Source organism: Schistocerca cancellata, chromosome 7 (genome assembly GCF_023864275.1).
Source record: "Schistocerca cancellata isolate TAMUIC-IGC-003103 chromosome 7, iqSchCanc2.1, whole genome shotgun sequence".
NCBI classification, from domain to species: Eukaryota; Metazoa; Arthropoda; class Insecta; order Orthoptera; family Acrididae; genus Schistocerca; species Schistocerca cancellata.
Window position 1 is genome coordinate 212,401,038 of NC_064632.1, and position 6,783 is coordinate 212,407,820.

Genomic DNA, 6,783 nt, shown 5'->3' on the forward strand with positions numbered 1-6,783 from the left:
GAGTTTGCTGTTTCCTCTTCATTTACTGTGCTCACGTCTAATGAAAACAAAACGGATTTCTGTGGCTGGGAGCTATCAAGTAAATTAAAATATGTTCACATAATTCCGGAAGGCCGAAATATATTATTAGTTTCAGATTTTATTTTATTTCTGTCTTTCTGATTGCCAAGCATTAATCGCCTTACAGAACAATGAAGTTATTTTTGTCGGTTTGCTAAAGAAATTTGGCTTTCATTAATATTTTCTGCTGAGGCAGTCAATTTATTTGAAACAAAGTGTTTAATTCTACACTATTGGCTGGTTTCAACTGTTAACTGTATTTCAAGTGCACGTTTTCATCTTCTAGCACATTTGGCATTATACCATAATAAAGAACCAAACATGAGATAATACTGTACTGGTACTCCAAGAAAATTTACTTCCTGAAAACTACACTGAAAAGCTTAATATCAGGTCGAGACCTACTTCATAGAGAATCTGGTCATACGAATGTGCACTTTAAGGCGAATTACGCATTTGTTCACAAAATTCCGACGGTCTTGGAGTATCCTTGGATGTCTTGTTTCTTTTATGATGTTAAATAAGGTCTTTTAATGTTTTGCACGTATGAACATACTGGCTTCCGACGTCATTGTTGCTGCACAAGTGCAGTGATGCCTCTTATCTGGCGGTCTCTGGCAACTGATGAAATGAATCTATTTCTAACAGGTCGCTGGAAAATATTGCGAATTGTGCTTTGAAAAGTGTTATTTTCAAAGTAAATTTCATTTTAAGCAGATGAACTATGTGCAAGAATGTACAATGAATTTCTTAAATCACAGAGCGTTTGACTCTCATTTAAAAAGAAAAAAAGGGCTCTGAGCACTATGGGACTGAACATCTGTGGTCATCAGTCTCCTAGAACTTAGAACTACTTAAACCTAACTAATCTAAGGACATCACACACACCCGTGCCCGAGGCAGGATTCAAACCTGTGACCGTAGCGGACTCTCATTTAAAAATCAACTCTTTAATGACGGGCCATTTAGAAGAATTTCGAGTCCAGAAGATCAGAGATTTATGTTGGTGTTACTGGCACATTTGTGTGATGTATCTTAAAGTGTAACATGCGCAAAAAAGATCAGCATTATATGTGAAAGCTTAGCTTCTCTTGTAGCTTATTAGTCTTAGAGACAAATATTATATGTGAAAGCGTTGCTTTCCTTGTAGCAACACTATGTATATTAATTTAAACCATTAACTTTTCCTGTTTGTATGTTTGCGCTGCTTAACACTGATGTTGCTATTAGCTGTCTACATCACGTGTCCCATGCTCTGAATATCCGCTGTCATTGGGTGGCGATATCACATGACATGAGCTGTGACTGGCTTACAAAAGCACAATGCAATCTCGATTTCAATGCTTCGGAAAGTAACATGCGTTGCTTGGTGGAATTTGAATTTATACTTTCATAACATGAAAATATGCAGCGTACGTGTTGCTGCACATCAAAGATCTTTCCAAAACAAGTTTCTTTTCCCCCTGGATTTAATTTTCTAAAGTGCCGGGAAATGCTACGCTGCTGTATAAAACCACTGCCATTCAAAGGATTGAAAAGTTTTACAGTTCCGGGGGGAAGTATACTGTCACTTAACATGGAAAAAGTGTATTTGCACCTGGAAGAAAGGTGTTTTTTTTTTACCGGGATTTTTTTCCTTGTCCGTGTATACACCCTATGAGCTGTCTCCCACAACAGCAGCTCAGAATTGGGAATCCCCTCACTGTCCATGTCCGGTCACTTCTTATTCAACTCGATGCTGTCCCTCTACACCTTTCCTGTGGGTCCATGTACATATGCCTCCAAGGTCCATGCTTCAGCCACAGCTTCAGCTGGACCTATCGCAAGACCCAAAAGGCTCAGTTCCACCTGAGGTCCTCCGCCGGCAATTTTTCTCTCTTCTTGGCAAGTTCTAGGGCTCAGAAATAGCCTACACCAATGGATCAATGGTCGACGGTCTTGTTGACATTGCTTACGTTCACGTTGAACATACTGAACTGTGCTCCTTGCCAGATGACTGCAGTGTTTTCACTGCAGAATTGGTAGCCATCTACTGTGCTCTAGAGTGCTCCTGCACTGGTGAGTCCTTCGTCATCTGTAGTGACTCCTTAAGCAGCCTACAAGCTCTCAACCAGTGCTTCCCTTGACGTCCTTTGGTCATGACTATCCAGAGTCTCTTTATGCCCTCAGGAACAGTGGACATTCAGTGACCTTCGTTCGGACCCCAGTACATGTCGGGATACTGGGCAATGAACTTGCTGACAGGCTGGCCAAACAGGCTACCGGTAAACCAACTCTGGAGATTGGCCTTCCAGTGACTGATCTCCAGTTGGTCTTCTGCTGTAAAGTTTTCGTGATCTGAGATACTGAATGGCGCACCCCGAAGTGAACTCTGTGTTATCAAGGAGACAATGAATGTGTGGTGGTCATCAGTATGAGCCACTCGCAAGGACTCTGTTGTACTTTGCTGGCTCTGCATTGGCCATACTTGGCTAACACATGGTCACCTTGAACACCTATATCGATTAGAAGTAGGTTTATATTATGTAATGTGTATCTGTGATTATGAAGTGTATGTTCTTTGTTAGTTAAGGTCATTGATTTGTGACAGGAAATTTAAAGTTTGTGATGTATGTATGGAAAAAACTAAATAATGTTTAAAATATTAAAATTTTATAATATGTATGTTTATAAAGAAAACATTGTATATTAGAAGCTGGTTATTGCTTAGGACACTTGTATAACATAAAAGATGTAGGGCAGTGCCTCTGCAATGGAAGTGGCTTGGAGCGGTGTAAAAGGTGGTTTTGGTGGTCGAACTGGGTGGCTCCTTGGTGGGAATGGTACACAGTCAGTGGCTAGCCATTGCACGGTACACATTGAGGGTGCAAAGGGAGGCATTTGGAAGCCTCTTTGCAAGGAATTTTGCCTCTGATGTGGATTTGGCTGATACTTGGTACTCTCGGCAACAAGGAATGGTTCTAACACTAAAAAAATCTGTCATAAAGAAGAAATTGTAAAGACCATTCAAACATTAAGAGCCGTGAGTACAGTTAGCCGTCACATTACTTGCCACCACTACTTCGCCACTGCTCCACCAACTTCAGTGCATACATATATGTATTAGAACATGGTCCAGTTAATTTGTGTGAGTGTTTCAATAATAATCACCCAAGTGCTATAAACCTGTGTTTAGAACCATAACTTTTACCCTAATCATAAACCTATGCAGGATCCCATCCTAAGTGTTCTAACGAATTAGTGATTTATTTCTGTGTATTAAATGTGTTAAAATTCAGTGCCAAACTGTGTAAATGCTACTGTCTAAATTACCTACTTCAGAGGTGATGAAAAAGGCACACAAGTTAAACTTATTTGAAACATAATTTAGCCTTGGTTGCTGACATGGACGAGTTTTTTGAGTTTAATCAAGCTCAGTGTTGAGCAATTTGCTTTAAAGGACGAAAACATAAACTATTCCAAGTGGGGCTAAGATATAATTTAGTTGAATTGAATCTTACTACTGAAATAATCATAGAGTTTGATTAGTGTTACAGTATCAGTTTATGGGTCCCCACCATAATTTTCTCATATTACAAAGATAATTAGAATATTGTTGCTACTAAATAAATCTGATACAGTTCTATAAATGGGAGTATAAACAGTGTAATTGTGGTAATTTTATGTCAGTTTAGTCAGAAACCTTTCCATGTCCAACTGTAGTTGAGTGCTTCCTGCAGTAACATCTCAGTACTGAGTCACGTAAAGATCGTGATTGTAACTGTTGTTATGGTGAGTAAGGTATAATTTTGCTTTCTTTGATTACTGGTTTGTGCATTAATGATAACTACTGCTACCCACAATTTAGATTGCCCTGTATTCATGTGTATTCAATGTGCTATACAAAGGGAACTTTAATGAAAGTCTCTACAACAACTAATATTCATTTTTCTTGAACATAATATTTCAAATTAATGTGCCTAGTTGGGCTGGCAACCATTCGATTTTTCATTCGTATATGAACTTTACTTCTTTCATTATTCCCAAAGTAAAAGTCTGTTTAGTTTTTCTATTAATTACAATATATTTAAAATTACTGTCCGATACCTTCATCCATTAGACACATGCACGGTCAAAATTTAAACTCCTCCCAGAGTGTAACATTGGTTTGTGTCATAGCAAGTGAGTGCTATACTTGGCACCACGTGGCAGGACATTCATAACTTTTATGGACATTCATAAATTTTACTCACTAAAATATAGTTCATAATGTTCTTGAGGAGGAAAAACCTTGTTTCACAATGCGCCTAACATCCAGCACACATTGGTCTATCGATTACTCATATGATTTTGATGCCCGTCCCTGTTGGTTTTTAACACACTCTGTAAGTTGTTTTCTGAATGAATCATAAGCTGCGCAGGGTAGCCTTGCGGTCTGAGGTGACTTGCCACGGTTCGCACAACTCCCCCAGTCGGAGGTTCGAATCCTCCCTTGGGCATGGGTGCATTTGTTGACCTTAGCGTAAGTTAGTTTAAGTCAGATTAAGTAGTGTGTAAGCCTAGGGACTGATGACATCAGCAGTTTGGTCCCATGGGAAAAAAAGCAGAAGTTGATTTTGGAATGCGTGCATAGTGTACGTGAAGTCTGTCAGGGGGAATCCTCGTCGCATCTAGAAGTAAACTTTCTGCAGCAGAAGGGGACCAGGCTATACAAGCTGAGCGGAGTAAAGATGAACGACTGAACGCCAATCGCTGACTGATTATGCCGTTGTTTGGATTTGTGAATGATCAGCGTTGCTATAATTACTAGGGAAATCCATAGATTCAGAGCGGAAATAAACGACTAACAGGTAAGAAAAATTACGTATTATCTTCTCGGTGTATCCCGGGAAATGAAATTTTGTCAGAAAATTTTTGGCCAGACAGGTACACTAGTAAGGGCAAGTTGTGCAGTCTCCCTCTAGCAGGGGGATGCCTAATAGGCATTTTATGTTGGCCTTTTTGAATTATATTCTGTCGTATTATAAAAATGACAATTTGTTCCAAAATAGCCTCATTTATTTGGTGTGTGTTACAATTTCTGCAGTGTTAGAAAGGTCTATTTTGTTTTATCTAACAGACAGTGACAAAATAGACGTAATCAGATCGAGAAACCACACCAGCCTTGGGTACTATTCATATTAACAACTTACGCAGTTTTATTAGACAGCGATATTTCGATTTTTCATGTAGCAAAATGTTTGATGAACTTTGAGGTAATAGATTCTGTCGCAGAAAGTAAAGCACGCCATGTAAAGCTGTAGCAAGATTGTAGAGAAAACAATGCTAGAAGCTAAGGATTGAAGAAATGAGTACTGTATTGCTTGTCTCCTGTACTCATTTTATGTATCCTATATTTAATTTTATGTCATCCAAAACAAAATTATTAGCTAACAGGCAATAAAGAGTGCAAATTTTCTGGAGAGTTCTTGTTCTCCCGATTGCAAATAATACCATCTAGTATTAATTGTGAGTTTTTTTTAAGAGGGGCAGGATGTCAAACTGGCCGACTGGGAGCAAGAGAGGCACCACAAGACATTTTAATTTCCACTGTCCTGAATATAGTTTGATGGCATCCAGTACAAAATATACACGTTTCAGTTCCATGGAATGAAATACAGTGATGTGCAATAGGAGAATGCTGTGTGAAGCGGGGTTGCACTGCACTCTGGCACACTTTAAAGACCAAATAACATGTATCACATTTCCTTGAACATACATGTTTTATGTATCAGACTCTTCAGAAAGAGGTGAGCTACAGAATGAACATATTTTTTAAAGTTCGATTTTTTCAAATTTTTGACGCCGTATCTCAAATGCTTGATGGAGTGGAGCTGTGAGGGGGAGGGGGATGGGGGGTGGCGCCACTATCTAAGTACTAAGTATTGCCCCAGTTCGGAAATATCATGGATCCGATGCTGATGCACAGAGCAGTTTGAGTTATAGTGGGGAAGTGTGTAGTTTCCACGTGACCCGTGTTTACATGTAGTGATTTTGCTGTTTCCTCTTCGTTTACTGTTATCAGGTCAAATGAAAACAAAATGCATTTCTGTGGCCAGGAGCTATCAAGTGAATTAAAATACATTCACATAATTATGGAAGGCTAATATAGTTTATTATTATTATTATTATTAGCTTCAGATTTTATTTCCACTTTTCTGAGAGCCATGCATTCATCGCCTTGTAGAACAATGAAGTTATTTTTGTCGGTTTGCTAAATAAATTTTGGGTTTTATTAATCTTTTACTCTGAGGCAGTCAATGTGTTTTAAACAAAGTGTTTAGTTCCACACTATTGGCTAATTTCAACTGCTCGCTGCATTTCAAGTGCACATTTTCATCTTCTAGCAAGTATGGCATTGTGCCATAATAAAGAATCAAAAATGAGTTAATACAGTACTGGCACTCCAAGAAAATTTACATCCTGAAACCCAACTGAAAAGCTTAATTTCAGGTCGAGGCCTACTTCATTGGGAATCTGGAAATACGAATGTGCTCTTTAAGTATGTACTTTAAATGTGCCATTTTAGTATGCTTCACGAAATTCCGATGCTCTTGGAGTACCCTGCGATGTCTTTTTTTTTTTTTCTATGACATAATGTGAGATCTTCTGATGTTGTACACGTATGAACATACGGACTTCCAGCATCATAGCAGCTGCCGAAGTGCGGTGACGACTACTGAAACGAGCCTATTTCTAACAGGT